This window comes from Saccostrea echinata, unplaced genomic scaffold, assembly GCF_033153115.1.
Source record: "Saccostrea echinata isolate AGI-Se365-2 ecotype Australia unplaced genomic scaffold, CSIRO_AGI_Sech_v1 ptg000077l, whole genome shotgun sequence".
NCBI lineage: Eukaryota > Metazoa > Mollusca > Bivalvia > Ostreida > Ostreidae > Saccostrea > Saccostrea echinata.
In genome coordinates, this window is record NW_026889826.1 from 16,816 (window position 1) to 36,473 (window position 19,658).

The following is a 19,658-nucleotide window of genomic DNA, read 5'->3' on the forward strand; positions in this document are numbered from 1 at the left end:
TAGTTTAGCGGAATCATGAACATTTTCGGCGTGATGAATAATTTGTTTACAGTAGTGATGAGGCTTTCGCGCACCTGCAGGAGCGGATCCAAGGATTTACAAATGAATAAAATTTAATAGAAATGAAGTTTTAATACTTTTAAATATTATTTAATGAAATTATTAATATGCAAGTAATAGATATAGAAGAAAACGCGAAATGCTAATGAATGCAGCTGACAATCACTACTTTCTAAAGATAAATTAATTCTAAATAAAATAATTATAAATTCTAAAGACAAAACAGAAGAAGAATGAATGGTAGTAAAATATCAAATCACATCAGGGGAACCGAACTTTATTAATGAAACTCTTAAGAAGTTCCTTATAAGTTGTAAATTTTATATCTGTGTATTCTACCTGGTTGCTTCGAGGAAAGGGGGGGGGGGTCTTGAACATAAACATGTAAATTAGCATTACTTTGTAGAAAGAATTAAGGCTTATAATTTTAAAAACGTCAAGAAGAGTTGCTTGTGAAATGAAAGTCAAGGTCATTTTATAAAGAATGCAAAACATAAAAGCGAAAAAGAGAAAAAGGGGGGGGGGTGTAAAGATGGCAATGTCTTCTACAGTTGACAAAAATAGGGGCGAATAAAATGCACACACATATCATATACTACCGTTTTTATTTAATATAAACTCGTTTCCATGGCAACGGCAAGGTTTTTCTGGCCTATCCCAATCACCCAGTAGGTTTTAACTCTACACCAGTTCCTACGTAAATGAGCACTGAGCAGTCCTCGCAAACTATATATACGGGGGAAAAATCAATATTCTGTAGTGTTTAAGAAACGTTGGTCCTACGTTTTCGGAAATTCTAAGATATTTAAAGATATTTAATTCCTTCTTAATCCTATCAGGAAACTGGTAATACGTAAAATCTTCAAAGAGGGGCCTTTACATACCCTATGAATATTACAGAAAAAAGAAGTTAGAAAGACGAAGAAATAGAAAAAATCGACTTTTTAATCCAATTTCTGTGACGACCGGAAGTAATGACGACGGAAAGAATATTCATGGTGACATCTACAAGTCATTATCTATGATATCTGACAAAGTTAACTTTCATATCTTAAGCTGTTCTGGAGAAATGGAGCGGACATAGTCCTTTACCAAATTTCGTCTATACAATAATATTAAGAATATAACAGAATGCGGTGTAAGGTTCACGTCAAAACATGGTTGACGCAAAACAATTCCTGAATTTTCCCCTTCAATTCGAGCATTTCTGCATTGGACAGGGCTGATGGTTGTTTATGAGATGAAAAACTATGTGTAAGCTTTCTTAGTTTAGCGGAATCATGAACATTTTCGGCGTGATGAATAATTTGTTTACAGTAGTGATGAGGCTTTCGCGCACCTGCAGGAGCGGATCCAAGGATTTACAAATGAATAAAATTTAATAGAAATGAAGTTTTAATACTTTTAAATATTATTTAATGAAATTATTAATATGCAAGTAATAGATATAGAAGAAAACGCGAAATGCTAATGAATGCAGCTGACAATCACTACTTTCTAAAGATAAATTAATTCTAAATAAAATAATTATAAATTCTAAAGACAAAACAGAAGAAGAATGAATGGTAGTAAAATATCAAATCACATCAGGGGAACCGAACTTTATTAATGAAACTCTTAAGAAGTTCCTTATAAGTTGTAAATTTTATATCTGTGTATTCTACCTGGTTGCTTCGAGGAAAGGGGGGGGGGGGTCTTGAACATAAACATGTAAATTAGCATTACTTTGTAGAAAGAATTAAGGCTTATAATTTTAAAAACGTCAAGAAGAGTTGCTTGTGAAATGAAAGTCAAGGTCATTTTATAAAGAATGCAAAACATAAAAGCGAAAAAGAGAAAAAGGGGGGGGGGGTGTAAAGATGGCAATGTCTTCTACAGTTGACAAAAATAGGGGCGAATAAAATGCACACACATATCATATACTACCGTTTTTATTTAATATAAACTCGTTTCCATGGCAACGGCAAGGTTTTTCTGGCCTATCCCAATCACCCAGTAGGTTTTAACTCTACACCAGTTCCTACGTAAATGAGCACTGAGCAGTCCTCGCAAACTATATATACGGGGGAAAAATCAATATTCTGTAGTGTTTAAGAAACGTTGGTCCTACGTTTTCGGAAATTCTAAGATATTTAAAGATATTTAATTCCTTCTTAATCCTATCAGGAAACTGGTAATACGTAAAATCTTCAAAGAGGGGCCTTTACATACCCTATGAATATTACAGAAAAAAGAAGTTAGAAAGACGAAGAAATAGAAAAAATCGACTTTTTAATCCAATTTCTGTGACGACCGGAAGTAATGACGACGGAAAGAATATTCATGGTGACATCTACAAGTCATTATCTATGATATCTGACAAAGTTAACTTTCATATCTTAAGCTGTTCTGGAGAAATGGAGCGGACATAGTCCTTTACCAAATTTCGTCTATACAATAATATTAAGAATATAACAGAATGCGGTGTAAGGTTCACGTCAAAACATGGTTGACGCAAAACAATTCCTGAATTTTCCCCTTCAATTCGAGCATTTCTGCATTGGACAGGGCTGATGGTTGTTTATGAGATGAAAAACTATGTGTAAGCTTTCTTAGTTTAGCGGAATCATGAACATTTTCGGCGTGATGAATAATTTGTTTACAGTAGTGATGAGGCTTTCGCGCACCTGCAGGAGCGGATCCAAGGATTTACAAATGAATAAAATTTAATAGAAATGAAGTTTTAATACTTTTAAATATTATTTAATGAAATTATTAATATGCAAGTAATAGATATAGAAGAAAACGCGAAATGCTAATGAATGCAGCTGACAATCACTACTTTCTAAAGATAAATTAATTCTAAATAAAATAATTATAAATTCTAAAGACAAAACAGAAGAAGAATGAATGGTAGTAAAATATCAAATCACATCAGGGGAACCGAACTTTATTAATGAAACTCTTAAGAAGTTCCTTATAAGTTGTAAATTTTATATCTGTGTATTCTACCTGGTTGCTTCGAGGAAAGGGGGGGGGGGTCTTGAACATAAACATGTAAATTAGCATTACTTTGTAGAAAGAATTAAGGCTTATAATTTTAAAAACGTCAAGAAGAGTTGCTTGTGAAATGAAAGTCAAGGTCATTTTATAAAGAATGCAAAACATAAAAGCGAAAAAGAGAAAAAGGGGGGGGGGGTGTAAAGATGGCAATGTCTTCTACAGTTGACAAAAATAGGGGCGAATAAAATGCACACACATATCATATACTACCGTTTTTATTTAATATAAACTCGTTTCCATGGCAACGGCAAGGTTTTTCTGGCCTATCCCAATCACCCAGTAGGTTTTAACTCTACACCAGTTCCTACGTAAATGAGCACTGAGCAGTCCTCGCAAACTATATATACGGGGGAAAAATCAATATTCTGTAGTGTTTAAGAAACGTTGGTCCTACGTTTTCGGAAATTCTAAGATATTTAAAGATATTTAATTCCTTCTTAATCCTATCAGGAAACTGGTAATACGTAAAATCTTCAAAGAGGGGCCTTTACATACCCTATGAATATTACAGAAAAAAGAAGTTAGAAAGACGAAGAAATAGAAAAAATCGACTTTTTAATCCAATTTCTGTGACGACCGGAAGTAATGACGACGGAAAGAATATTCATGGTGACATCTACAAGTCATTATCTATGATATCTGACAAAGTTAACTTTCATATCTTAAGCTGTTCTGGAGAAATGGAGCGGACATAGTCCTTTACCAAATTTCGTCTATACAATAATATTAAGAATATAACAGAATGCGGTGTAAGGTTCACGTCAAAACATGGTTGACGCAAAACAATTCCTGAATTTTCCCCTTCAATTCGAGCATTTCTGCATTGGACAGGGCTGCTGGTTGTTTATGAGATGAAAAACTATGTGTAAGCTTTCTTAGTTTAGCGGAATCATGAACATTTTCGGCGTGATGAATAATTTGTTTACAGTAGTGATGAGGCTTTCGCGCACCTGCAGGAGCGGATCCAAGGATTTACAAATGAATAAAATTTAATAGAAATGAAGTTTTAATACTTTTAAATATTATTTAATGAAATTATTAATATGCAAGTAATAGATATAGAAGAAAACGCGAAATGCTAATGAATGCAGCTGACAATCACTACTTTCTAAAGATAAATTAATTCTAAATAAAATAATTATAAATTCTAAAGACAAAACAGAAGAAGAATGAATGGTAGTAAAATATCAAATCACATCAGGGGAACCGAACTTTATTAATGAAACTCTTAAGAAGTTCCTTATAAGTTGTAAATTTTATATCTGTGTATTCTACCTGGTTGCTTCGAGGAAAGGGGGGGGGGGGGTCTTGAACATAAACATGTAAATTAGCATTACTTTGTAGAAAGAATTAAGGCTTATAATTTTAAAAACGTCAAGAAGAGTTGCTTGTGAAATGAAAGTCAAGGTCATTTTATAAAGAATGCAAAACATAAAAGCGAAAAAGAGAAAAAGGGGGGGGGTGTAAAGATGGCAATGTCTTCTACAGTTGACAAAAATAGGGGCGAATAAAATGCACACACATATCATATACTACCGTTTTTATTTAATATAAACTCGTTTCCATGGCAACGGCAAGGTTTTTCTGGCCTATCCCAATCACCCAGTAGGTTTTAACTCTACACCAGTTCCTACGTAAATGAGCACTGAGCAGTCCTCGCAAACTATATATACGGGGGAAAAATCAATATTCTGTAGTGTTTAAGAAACGTTGGTCCTACGTTTTCGGAAATTCTAAGATATTTAAAGATATTTAATTCCTTCTTAATCCTATCAGGAAACTGGTAATACGTAAAATCTTCAAAGAGGGGCCTTTACATACCCTATGAATATTACAGATAAAAGAAGTTAGAAAGACGAAGAAATAGAAAAAATCGACTTTTTAATCCAATTTCTGTGACGACCGGAAGTAATGACGACGGAAAGAATATTCATGGTGACATCTACAAGTCATTATCTATGATATCTGACAAAGTTAACTTTCATATCTTAAGCTGTTCTGGAGAAATGGAGCGGACATAGTCCTTTACCAAATTTCGTCTATACAATAATATTAAGAATACTAGAAACTCATTACTAGTAATGAGAAGGTCTTCCGTTATACTACTTCCTGTTTGCATGAACATGTCTTTTCCAACTTCGGTATTAGCCTAAAACTTATGTAGAAACACATTAATTAAAAAAATTACTTTTTAGTTTCGTTTCCTGTCACGACCGGAAGTAATGATGACACACAATTTTTACACTATGCAAATGAACTGATGACTGACTATAAGTCCTGAAAGTTGTAGACTTCAGTCTTTTACTGTTGCCGAACAATTGTGAGAACAAATTCTAATTTTGAGGACAGGAAAACACACGACCGGAAGTGAACTGAATAAAAATCTCTGAATGTTCTCTTGACTTTTGCAGTATCTACAGCATATGTAAAATACATTTTAAATACTTGTCTATAAGTGATATTTATGAGAAAGTTTAACAACGAAATAATGTAATTTATCTCTTAAAACCGGAAGTTTAAAGTTTTTGTTTCTGGTGGAATCTAACATATTTCAAAACAGCGAAAGAGAAGCAATAAAGTGATGAAAGTTTTAATTTTAAAAGGAAAAGTTGAAATTTTCGATTTCTTCGATCACTTCCTGTGATGACCGGAACTGACGGCTGACGCGTTTAACCCTATGTGTTTTGCCTTCTCACCAAGTTTTATTACTCCTATAAGTTTGGTGTCTTACTTTCATGCCGTTTCCGAGATCTCGCTGAAATAACTTTTCATTTTGAGGACACGAAAAATTGCCACCGGAAGTGAATTTTACTAAGATATTTCACGTCACTCTAGACAACTGCAGTCTCAATAACATACATAAAAATCATTTAAAGAACTCTATCTATAAGCGATATGTTGGGGAAAATTCAAAACCCCTATTATGTAGTTTTTCTCTTATAACCGGAAGTAGTCGTTTTTTGTTTCCGGTGGGACTAACACATATCGTTACTGTGAAAAAGATACAATTATATGATGCAAGTCTTATTCCAAAAGAGAAAAGTTGAAATTTTTGATTTCTTTGATCACTTCCTGTGACGACCGGAAGTGACTGCTGACGCTCTTAACCCAAATGGTTTTGTCTACTCTTCAAGGTCTAATACTCCTATAAGTTTGGTGTTTAAATCTCTTACCGTTTCTGAGATCTCACTCGGACAAGTTCTCATTTTGCGGACATTCAAACGCGCGACCGGAAGTGAATTTTACAAAGATATTTGACGTTACTCTAGACATTTGCAGTCTTGATAACATATTCAAAAATCAGTTCAAATACATTATGTATAAAAAATATTTATGGGAAAGTAAAATACTCAAATTATGCAGTTTTTCGCTTATAGCCGGAAGTTGACGTTTTTGTTTCCGGTGGGACCAACATATTTCGAATCTACAAATAAAATGCAACAATGTGATGAAAGAAAAAAATCAAAAAAGAAAAGTTGAAAATTTCGATTTCTTTGATCACTTCCTGTGACGACCGGAAGTGACGGCTGACGCTCTTAACCCAAATGGATTTGCCTACTCCTCAAGATCTATTACTCATATAAGTTTGGTGTCTTAATCTCTTACCGTTTCTGAGATATGACTGGGACAAAATATTTTTGAAAAAAACGGAAATCGGACATTTCTGATGACCGGAAGTGAATTTTGAAAAAATGAAAAAAACGCATAGGGGTATTTCCATTCTCTATCATCCCTGAAAATTTCAAGAAAATCCGTCCAGCCATCTCTGAGAAATCGCCCCAAAACGAAAAGGGGGAAAAAAAAATAATAATAATAAAAAGAAGAAACAGTAGAATCACTATAAGGTCTTCCGTCTGAAACGGAAGACCTTAATAATAAAAAGAAAAAACAGTAGAATCACTATAAGGTCTTCCGACTGAAACGGAAGACCTTAATAACAGAATGCGGTGTAAGGTTCACGTCAAAACATGGTTGACGCAAAACAATTCCTGAATTTTCCCCTTCAATTCGAGCATTTCTGCATTGGACAGGGCTGATGGTTGTTTATGAGATGAAAAACTATGTGTAAGCTTTCTTAGTTTAGCGGAATCATGAACATTTCGGCGTGATGAATAATTTGTTTACAGTAGTGATGAGGCTTTCGCGCACCTGCAGGAGCGGATCCAAGGATTTACAAATGAATAAAATTTAATAGAAATGAAGTTTTAATACTTTTAAATATTATTTAATGAAATTATTAATATGCAAATAATAGATATAGAAGAAAACGCGAAATGCTAATGAATGCAGCTGACAATCACTACTTTCTAAAGATAAATTAATTCTAAATAAAATAATTATAAATTCTAAAGACAAAACAGAAGAAGAATGAATGGTAGTAAAATATCAAATCACATCAGGGGAACCGAACTTTATTAATGAAACTCTTAAGAAGTTCCTTATAAGTTGTAAATTTTATATCTGTGTATTCTACCTGGTTGCTTCGAGGAAAGGGGGGGGGGTCTTGAACATAAACATGTAAATTAGCATTACTTTGTAGAAAGAATTAAGGCTTATAATTTTAAAAACGTCAAGAAAAGTTGCTTGTGATATGAAAGTCAAGGTCATTTTATAAAGAATGCAAAACATAAAAGCGAAAAAGAGAAAAAGGGGGGGGGGTGTGTAAAGATGGCAATGTCTTCTACAGTTGACAAAAATAGGGGCGAATAAAATGCACACACATATCATATACAACCGTTTTTATTTAATATAAACTCGTTTCCATGGCAACGGCAAGGTTTTTCTGGCCTATCCCAATCACCCAGTAGGTTTTAACTCTACACCAGTTCCTACGTAAATGAGCACTGAGCAGTCCTCGCAAACTATATATACGGGGGAAAAATCAATATTCTGTAGTGTTTAAGAAACGTTGGTCCTACGTTTTCGGAAATTCTAAGATATTTAAAGATATTTAATTCCTTCTTAATCCTATCAGGAAACTGGTAATACGTAAAATCTTCAAAGAGGAGCCTTTACATACCCTATGAATATTACAGAAAAAAGAAGTTAGAAAGACGAAGAAATAGAAAAAATCGACTTTTTAATCCAATTTCTGTGACGACCGGAAGTAATGACGACGGAAAGAATATTCATGGTGACATCTACAAGTCATTATCTATGATATCTGACAAAGTTAACTTTCATATCTTAAGCTGTTCTGGAGAAATGGAGCGGACATAGTCCTTTACCAAATTTCGTCTATACAATAATATTAAGAATACTAGAAACTCATTACTAGTAATGAGAAGGTCTTCCGTTATACGACTTCCTGTTTGCATGAACATGTCTTTTCCAACGTCGGTATTAGCCTAAAACTTATGTAGAAACAAAATAACTTAAAAAATACTTTTTTGCTTCGTTTCCTCTCACGACCGGAAGTAATGACGACACACGATTTTTACACCAAGCAAATGAACTGATGACTGACTATAAGTCCTGAAAGTTTTAGAGTTCAGTCTTTTACTGTTGCCGAACAATTGTGAGAACAAATTCTAATTTTGAGGACAAGAAAACACACGACCGGAAGTGAACTGAATAAAAATCTCTGAATTTTCTCTTGACTTTTGCAGTATCTACAGCATATGTAAAAAAAAAACAAAAAAACATTTCAATTACTTATCTATAAGTGATATTTATGAGAAAGCTAAACCACGAAATAACGTAGTTTATCTTTTAAAACCGGAAGTTTAAAGTTTTTTTCCGGTGGAATTTAACATATTTTAAAACAGCGAAAGGGAAGCAATAAAGTGATGAAAATTTTAATTTTAAAAAGAAAAGTTGAAATTTTCGATTTCTTTGATCACTTCCTGTGATGACCGGAAATGACGGCTGACGCTTTTAACCCTATGTGTTTTGCCTTCTCACCAAGTTTTATTACTCCTACAAGTTTGGTGTTTTACTTTCATGCCGTTTCCGAGATCTCGCTGAAATAACTTTTCATTTTGTGGACAAGAAAACACGCGACCGGAAGTGAATTTTATTAAGATATTTCATGTCAATCTAGACAACTGCAGTCTCAATAACATATATAAAAATCATTTAAAGAACTCTATCTATAAGCGATATGTTGGGGAAAATTCAAAACCCCTATTATGTAGTTTTTCTCTTAAAACCGGAAGTTGTCGTTTTTTGTTTCCGGTGGAACCAAGACATCTCGTAACTGTGAAAAAGATACAATTATATGATGCAAGTCTTATTTCAAAAGAGAAAATTTGAAATTTTCTATTTCTTTGGTCACTTCCTGTGACGACCGGAAGTGACGACTGACGCTCTTAAGCCAAATTGTTTTGTCTACTTCTCAAGGTTTAATACTCTTATCAGTTTGGTGTCTAAATCTCTTACCGTTTCTGAGATCTCACTCGGACAAGTTCTCATTTTGCGGACATTTAAACGCGCGACCGGAAGTGAATTTTACAAAGATATTTGACGTTACTCTAGACATTTGCAGTCTTGATAACATATTCAAAAATCAGTTCAAATACATTATGTATAAAAAATATTTATGGGAAAGTAAAATACTCAAATTATGCAGTTTTTCACTTATAGCCGGAAGTTGACGTTTTTGGTTCCGGTAAGACTAACATATTTCGAATCTACAAATAAAATGCAACAATGTAATGAAAGAAAAAAATCAAAAAAGAAAAGTTGAAAATTTCGATTTCTTTGATCACTTCCTGTGACGACCGGAAGTGACGGCTGACGCTCTTAACCCAAATGGTTTTGCCTACTCCTCAAGATCTATTAACCGTATAGGTTTGGTGTCTTAATCTCTTACCTTTTCTGAGATATGACTGGGACAAAATATTTTTGAAAAAAACGGAAATCGGACATATCTGACGACCGGAAGTGAATTTTGAAAAAATGAAAAAAACGCCTAGGGGTATTTTCATTCTCTATCATCCCTGAAAATTTCAAGAAAATCCGTCCAGCCATCTCTGAGAAAACGCTCCGACAAGAAAAGGGGAAAAAAAAAATAATAATAAAAAGAAACAGTAGAATCACTATAAGGTCTTCCGTCTGAAACGGAAGACCTTAAAAAGAAACAATACAATCACTATAAGTCTTCCGTTGTGAACGGAAGACTTAATAATAAAAAGAAACAATACAATCACTATAAGTCTTCCGTTGTGAACGGAAGACTTAAAAAGAAACAATACAATCACTATAAGTCTTCCGTTGTGAACGGAAGACTTAATAATTAAGAATGGGGGGGGGGGGAACTTTTTCAAGGATTTGACTATAGTGCAAGAAAAAGTGGAGGAGATCAGCCTTAGAGTGTGTATTTCATACTAAACAGTAAAACATTATGCTCGGAAAAAGGGGGGCATCCCCCACCCACGCGTTCGACAGGGATTTTTATTTTATTTTAAGACTGGCTGCCCCCCCCCCCCAACTCTAATCCAACATTATTGTACATTGTACTCAAATATTTTTCTGCCGAAAATGATAGTATGAAGAGAATCTGTCCCTCCCCTGACTACGATTTTTTTAAATGCCTGTTTTCCTTTTTCACTCCCCCCAGTTTTTAAGTGCCTAAAGTTTTTCTTTTGCTTGTCAATCATTTTACTGTCCCCGCTCCCCCTCGCATACACACATTTTGAGAAACGGCAATACGTGCCTGTTTTATATGCATGTATAGAAAGTCTTTTCAGATTGGAGAGTTTCCGCAGGTAGTCTAAAATTGGGTACCTATTCAATTTCTTGTATTTTGAGAAAATCTTAAAAGATAGTTTAAGGATTACTTAAAATCTAAACCGCAAGATTATAGATAAATATTTTTTGCATTTTCAATACAAGTATACTCTCTCTCTCTCTCTCTTTTATGTGTAAGCATCCATACATGTACATGTAAGAGTAATAATGCATATAAAATCCGATGTAGTAAAAATCTTGGGAAATGATATAGTCTTTATAAGGGCAGATTGAGGAATTTTTCTGGGGCAGGGTGGATCAAACCTGCTGAAAAAAATTGTCTCCTTTTTTTGACAAGCCCAAAAAAAGGAAAAGAAAAGAAGAAAAAAAACCTACATACCCTAACGAAAAGGGAAGAAAACAATTCAATTGTGAAAACTATATTTCACGGGAATGGAAACATGTGGACCCTTCTCGTGTTCTTTCCAGAGGAAACAAATTCAGTTTTTTGTTTCTTTATACCTCCAAAGAGCACAGAGGGTTCCTACCAGAAATTTTTTAGACAAGAAAAAAAATATCAAAATAAAAAAAAAACAACTTTTGTGTGTGTGTGTGTGTTGGGGGGGGGGGGTGGAGGGGGTGGACACTGTCAGGGGCACATTGTTTTCCTTTCCTATAAACTTTGACTATTTTAAAATTAAAATTATATAATATTTAAAGAAATAATACACATGCACGCAGCCATATTTTAATCATTCAGTCACATCACAAAATTTCTTTAAATATCTAAAACGTGTAAATATGTGTAGTTGTTAAAAAAAACTTATGTAATGTAATAATTAGTACTTTTGCATCGCCTTGTGATATCTTTGGCAATGCGCGCGAAGATTGTTGAATCACACCACTTCACATTTGGGTACACGGTAGAACTATTTCAATTATCAATATTACTTTGACATATACTAATAGTTTAATACTTACTCAACTTCAATATATACAAAAACATATACTGTAGATTATTTTATATACACATAATTATGTCTGTGTATCAGTCGTGCTTGTAATTTATACGCCTAAAAGGGTCCTGACACACAGTGTGTGTAAATTTAAGATATATCAGTTTTATATCTGAAATAGTTGAGGCCAGTTCATTGCAAGTATTTAAATATATTTGATCAAGGAAAATCCGACCTTTTTTCGACGTTTGTTTAAAATATATTGAAAAATGTATTCTACATATCCCCCCCCCCTTTCATTTTCTTTAAAAGATGTAAGATCCGTAACAAGAATGTATGTTTATGTAATAAATTTGTTGTAATAAAGCCACAGTCATGAACATATTTACTACATGTACCGACAACAGTTAGTTCGATTTCTGAAACGTTTTATTTGCGTGACTACATTGTCTAATCAGGCAAATATCAGTGTCATTTCCACATTTCGATATTTTCCCTGACCAAAAATGCTGATCGGCAGGGACCACGTGTGTTCAAGTGCTAGTGACAATTTGTTTACCGTTGAGTTACAAATGGAGTTATTTCTTCTGTGATGCATATTTCAATAAAAGGAAAATAGGAAGTAATTCTTTCAACATGTGCACATCCTTGTAGCGAGCTCTGTATTTCAGGCAGATGATTATAAAGCGTTCGACGCGTTTTCTCGGCATGCATGTATGCATGTACATGTATAACTTCAATGCGTAAGTTGCATAGTATGTGCTTATACCGTGTAGCATGCATAAAGCTCTACAGTACAGTGGGTTTTTTTTTTTTTTGGAAAAAAATATATGTGGTACCTTCTTTATTGTTCAAATATATATGTAATGTATATCAAACATGCATTTGCCGTTTTGATTTCTATGCATCAAAATTATTCAAAATTTATATATCCTTTCCAGTTTTCAATAAAATTCCTAGTTTTGGTAGGATTGTTAGATTTATTGCGTGTTCCAAAACTGCTTTATCGGAGATGTGTACAGGCCTACGTTTTCGGTCAGTTCATGACGTGTTCCAAAACTTTGCTATCGGAGATGTGTACATGTCGATAGCCAGGCTAGAAAATCACTCAAGTGTAAAAAAGGCATCAGGGTTTATATAGCCGGTAAAATAAGTGAGCGAATCTGAAAGAAATATGGCGGAAAAGGGAGTACGGGAATGAAATAAGTCGTACAAGGATGAAAATATCACATTTTTAAGAGTTCATGTCAGCTTTAAGCGTAACCCTCGCCGTGCATGAGTACCATGATTGAAAACTACACTTATACTTGAGGATACAAACACATTAATGTGATTCACTATGAATAGACTAGTATTGCTCTCGAGATGAAAACTGCAGGCCCGTAAGAAGCAATTTCACTTTGAAGGGGTACAACCATACATTTTCAGTTGGAGGGGGGCAATATCAACTACCAAAAAGTCATCAGACATTATTATTAAGGGGGCACAAGAATATAGTAGCTATGTTTTCTGTAGTATTCTATTTATAGGCCGGTTCCTACGGCCATGAACTATCCGTAGATATGCGTATCCTTAATTTTGATTCCTTGCGGTGGCCCTCAACTATCCCTGGTGGGGGTCATGATTTCAATAATCTAAAATTTACATTACAATAAGGTTAAATAAATTACATTTCTTCAAATGTACAATCCATTTATCCAAGGATATTAAACAGAGAATTTGATTAAAACTGTGCTGGTTTTTGTGAAGTTTTATATAAAAAAAGAAAAGCTAACAGACAACAGATGAGCGATACACTTCATTGGGAATACAAATAATGTTTTAACTATTATGTAATGGATAAATAACGAGATGGTGTTGAATAGTTTAGAGAAAACATTCCCTCCGAGGGCCGAAGGCCCGAGGAGGGGATGTTTTCTCTAAACTATTCAACACTATCGAGTTATTTATCTTACTTAAAAAACTTCCCCACTTTGGACCCCAAAGAAACATTTACCCATTCATATATCCAACTTTGCTGTAATACAATGGGATCTAGCCCATTCAGATATCCAACAGTGACACAATACAATAGCCTAATCGAACACCCCTTTTATTCATGGACTAGTGAGCATGAAACCGCATGGTGCTAATGTCATTTCAAACCTTTCCATTGTTCTGAACAGTCATGGAATCAGATGAAGAATGGTTTTAAATCCAATGTAAATTTAGAGGGGTTCAGATAGTGTTTTGAACACCTTTGTCCTGAAAGCAGAGGAAAACTACAAAATTTTGATAAAAGGTTGGAAATCTATCATTACATGTAAGATGATGATTTGTAGGGGAAAAGTATTGGAATCTTACGGAGCTCCATTCGGACAATACTTCTAGTAGTGCTATAACAGATGAAAAGATTGTCGGTTTTATGCGGAACCTGCTTTAAAAATATTCCATATATCAAGACCTGCAATAAAAAGAGTGACAAAAAATAGATGGGGTGTCAATTTATTGCACTGTTTTAGGAAGTACGCTGGAAAAGTATGAGAACAGAGACGACCTCGAAAAATCTGAGAGGATTTGCTAATAACAGGTTGGGCACAGTTCCTTTTTCGGGGAAGTATTACTATAAAACGGAATTATTCCTCTTTTCAGTAATAAAAAACATTACTGTATACGGGAATTTTCACTCGTTTACACTCTATTCTCGTGTTTGCTTTGAATAAAAGATTAAGTGCAAAAATATTTTCATATCCTCTAAATATTTATAGTCTATTAAGTGTATGTCTGCTCAAAACTACAATATTTATCGCTGCAAAAAGCTGAAAAAGAGTGATGAAATATTTTTACGATATAAATTTCTTACGGAAGCTTACCTGTGTTAAAATTGTGAGATTGAATACGTTCAGCATTTGCTAACTTGTTCATGAAATTATTCGTTCTAATTTAATTTTATATCATTTCTTTCAAAGACATCGTAAAAATAATTTTTATACCACTGCTTCTTTTACAGATGAAAATAATTATTTGAAATATTAAATATTAAAAGACAGTCATTCAAAGATGGTTTTAGAATGAATGCCCTTATAAGATTCCATACTATTCGTATCATTTATCAACAGGGAAAATTAAAGTAAAAGTCGTGGACCGCTGCTGCACGTGAGTTTAAATTCCTATGCATGTTCAAAAGATGTCACCTCCACGAAACCAAGCTATGAAATTTTCCGTATTTGAACAAATAATAATATACTTATAAGGGAAATATTCACATCCGTTTGAATACTACTCATGATGTCGTACGATTAAATCTCATCTTAATCCTGTCTGTGCAGCACTAAAGGACCGAATTTTTTTGTCAGCGAGGTTGGTTTAATAAAGTTTAAACACATCACATCGTATTTTTCATGCACTTTTTATTTAATAAACGGATTTGGGGCATTATTTTAAAAAATGACGAAAATTCCCGTATACAATAATGTTTTTTATTACTGAAAAGAGGAATAATCCCGTTTTATAGTAATACTTCCCCGAAAAAGGAACTGTGCCCAACCTGAATAACGCATCCCTGAAATAACATTCAGCAACAGGAAGTGATGTGGATTAAGGTTCAAGGTGAAAATGTATTCATAAGCATGTCAAAAAGTGATGCTTTCAAAATTTAAGACCGGAAACATTTTGTTAAAATACCATCGGATAAGTATTGGATATTTTATTGACGACAAGTGTTAATAGTGTGCAAAATTCGGAGGAATTTTAATTTTTGTGAGCATTGAAAGTACATTTTTAACACAATTCTAATGGTGTGAAAAAAGTGATTAAAATTCCGTGTGCATTGGACATAAATTCTAATAGTGTGACAAATTCTAAGTAATTGTTTTTTTATGTACATTGGAAATACTTTTCAACTCTTTTATCTCTTTTGTTCATTGCTTAATTATATTTGTATGCACAGTTGGATATTTAAATATCCAATCGATAGGCAGTTGGATATTTGAATATCCAACTGATGGCCAGTTGGATCTTTAAATATCCAACTAGTGATGGTTGAATCGGTAAAATATAAGTAGACCAATAACAATGGGTGACGTCATTGAAGTTTTTTAACTACTCTAACTTGGTATAATATGATATTAAGAGTACTTTAAGGTATTTCAGATTGTATAATTTACTGTAGATTTCCGTTTATTCCATTTTTTTTTTACATCAAAGGGCAGATCACTCAATTAGCATAAAACTACCATGAAATAAAAACTCTACAGCGAGCATTGTTTAGAGCTTCCTCAAGAAAAGCTAATTTAGGAACAAGACATAAGGACATAATATGCTGAAAAAAAGTTATATCTTGTATATATTTAATTTTGATTGAACAAACATGGGGTTCCTCTGTTTTTTTAAATAATCTATTTTAGAAAAAAATCTTTACTTGAGAAATTCAATTGAACTTTCTAAAACAATACTAACAATATCATATTAATCTCTTGCGTCCAGATGATTTTTGTTTGTTGTTTAACGTCCCTCTCGAGAATTTTTCACTCAAATGGAGACGCCACCACTTGCCGGTGGAGAGGTGCAAATTTTGACCTAAACTCGGCACTCAGGGCCATTGAGCAGTAAGAGATTTTTTTTTGTGCCAACACCTACTGGTTTATACGGTTTCATCCAAAGGACCGGTCTCCACGTCCCGCAGTGGATTCGAACCCGCGACGTAAGGATCAGCTCCTTACTCCGCGACTCTAGAGCAGACGCTCTAACCACTGTGCCACGTGGGCGACTGCGTCCAGATGAAGTGTTATATGTATCCTAATATGTGTGCTATGTTGATTATGTATAATTGTTCTTGAGTTGTTTATCTGATAATTGTTGTATAGCAGTCAGGATACATTCTTCTCACCCCCCCCCCCTTTCTTTAAAACTGTGTGTATAAAGTTTTTAATCCATTAACTTTTTTAAAAAAAACTAATTATGAAAAAATACACAAAATTTTACCTACCAACGAATTTTATATGTTAAAAAAATGCGATATTTTCCAGTAGGTAGCACTGAACATATTTTTGCTTGGTATCAGTAATCCTTTGTAAAGTCATCATCAAGACACACATATATAACAAAACAGGATGTAGATGTGGCACATTTTAATTTCGACAAACTGTGAAATATATACTGACAATGATAAATAAATGGTCAACTTATAGAAACAAATAATAATCGTACAATCAATAGATACATGGACGGACATTGTCTTGATCGACACTATACACCAGACAACTTCTGATGTAAGGGTGGGGGGATACAACCTAGGAAATTTAATTCTCCACAGAGAAGTGCAAAACTGATTTTTTTTTACTGAAAACTAAACTCATTCAGTAATAAAATAATGATAAACATATGAGTTTAAAATCTCTTTTCCTGTTTCAGATTTGCTTTAGGATATATTCAATGAAAAAAGACCACAAAATATACAGGATACTTTAATTTTGCCCAAAGAAGACTTTCTCTGAAATGTTAAGTTAAAGCAATTATTTCATGCTTACGTCTTAATATTTTTGGATTGAAAAATTTGTAAATTTGAAGTTACAAAAAAAAATTCCCTTTTGTTATGGATTAATTAGATATTTTGCTTATGAACTTGTACTTCAAAACTAAATAAGATAAACTCAAGCCTAACAATGTACAATGCCACGGTACAACTTCGTGGCAAATTATACAAAACTTTAAAGTTAAAAGTTCAAGTTGGTACAAAATTTTATCATTTTAAATACAATACAGATAATACTCTGTAAAGGTTGAATCCCGTTTTCTTTTTAAAATCTGGCAGGCAATAAAGCTAACAAAAATAAGAAAATAACAAATCACTGGGGAAGGGGGATAACTCAGAATTGCACTCAATGTTTTATTTACCAAATCTTAATTCATAATCAAATATCAATACAGATTTCACAAAGAATACTTGTATGTATTATATTTGCTTTTACAACAACCATAAATTTTCATTTAATTTTATAAAAATTAATATGACTGAGAGTAGACTTTAAAGACTGTATTTTTTAGCTTAACATGCCATTTAAAGCTAAATTAAATTTTTAAAGATTTAGTAATTAACATTCTTAAATAGCTTCAAATCAAGATATCTACTAGCTGTTCACTCAATATGTATTTCAAAAATATTATAGCATATTAACAATTAATATAATTTAATATTAATAAATAAATTACTTCACACTAATACTGTACATATCACAATTAGGTAAGTAATCAATATACAGGTAAAAATACATGTAATATGGGAATTTAATCAATGTAAATTCTCTTCAATATTTTTTTCTGATGAAAATATACAGATTTTATCTAACATGTTTTAATCAGAAAACTTTGGCCAGAATGGTTAATTAAAAAGTTCAAGTTTTTGCAAGAATAACAGTGATATAACCTGAAACACAACGGTAAAGGGACATCACTCTGTCCTGTGTCTACTGACAATCTGCTGATAAAATTTCCCCTCCCAATAATTAAGTACTGTTACATCTTTTCTTTGTCATTAGTATTCATAAACACTTGACACAGTGTAGTATATGTATTGTATATAGGTTATTCAATAGGTTTGTTTCTTCTAAAATTGTTTGCAACTCTATTGAAAAAATATAAAATAAAAAAAAAAAAAAAAAAACCAACACATTTACCTAACAAAGTTATGCATTTCCTTGTTTTGCTATATATAAAAAAGAAAGAACTGACTTGAAAAATGATGTAATCAGCATATTTTACAAGTGTGTCTAGAAGCCTCATAACTCAAGTTTAATTCAGCCAATATTAACAGATATGCCAAATGTGTTTTCTTGCTAGTGCAATTTTATTGACGTGAGTGTATTGGGCAGAGAGAGAGAGAGAGAGAGAGAGAGAGAGAGAGAGAAGATTGCACAATTGGCAAAGCCAACACCATAACAACAAGTCGTATACAAATATTTTTTGTTATAAAAAATCACTAAATTATAATCTTATATATGTTGGATGTTTTTTTTTTCTATTCATCACAACCACAATATAAAATACAACAAACTGGGATTTTCAAGACTAATGGGGAAAAAGTTTTGTTGCCTCACGTTTATGTCTGTCATGCGACAACCGTAAAAGGGGGGTGTTACTAAAATGCCCATGTGATATGCATATGGACGGGGAAAAAAATGTCACAATAGTACTTAGAAATCATGTGATATACAAAATCAAATCACAATACCTACATTTAAGCAAAAACACACCATGATTATTAATATTCAATCAATTCGATTGTGACCTTGATTATCATATTGATGGATAGTCATGTGATTTTTTCACTCACACGATGAAAACTTGCGTTTCATTCACACTTCTTAATCCAACAAACAGATCATCACATTAAAAATATTTTCCAATGTAATTAAATTCTCTTAGAGAAAACACTACAAGCTCAAATTCTAACAAAAACTGGAATTCCCTAAACGCACACTTCTTAATCCAACAAACAGATCATCACATTAAAAATATTTTCCAATGTAATTAAATTCTCTTAGAGAAAACACTACAAGCTCAAATTCTAACAAAAACTGGAATTCCCTGGTCAACTACTTATGAAGGAAATACTTTAATCATAAGTTACACAGAAGGAATGATCCATCTTGGTTTTAAGTAGTCCACTTCAACTGTTCGGGATAGCACAAGGGGGAAATGAGTCTGATATAAATAAATTGATCTATGATATTGCAACATTTTGAATGAAATTTCAAACCACAAAGAATGACCTAAAACAACCTTTTTTCCAATAAAATTAAGAATTGAAAAAAAAGAAAGAAAATTGTATGATTTTTAAAGACTTTTTTCTCCCAATTTAACAATATCCTAGTAAGTTGTATACTCCGGAACTAGAAAAAAAATGTACACTACTTATTTTTCTACAAAATTAAAAAAAAAATGAACACAAAG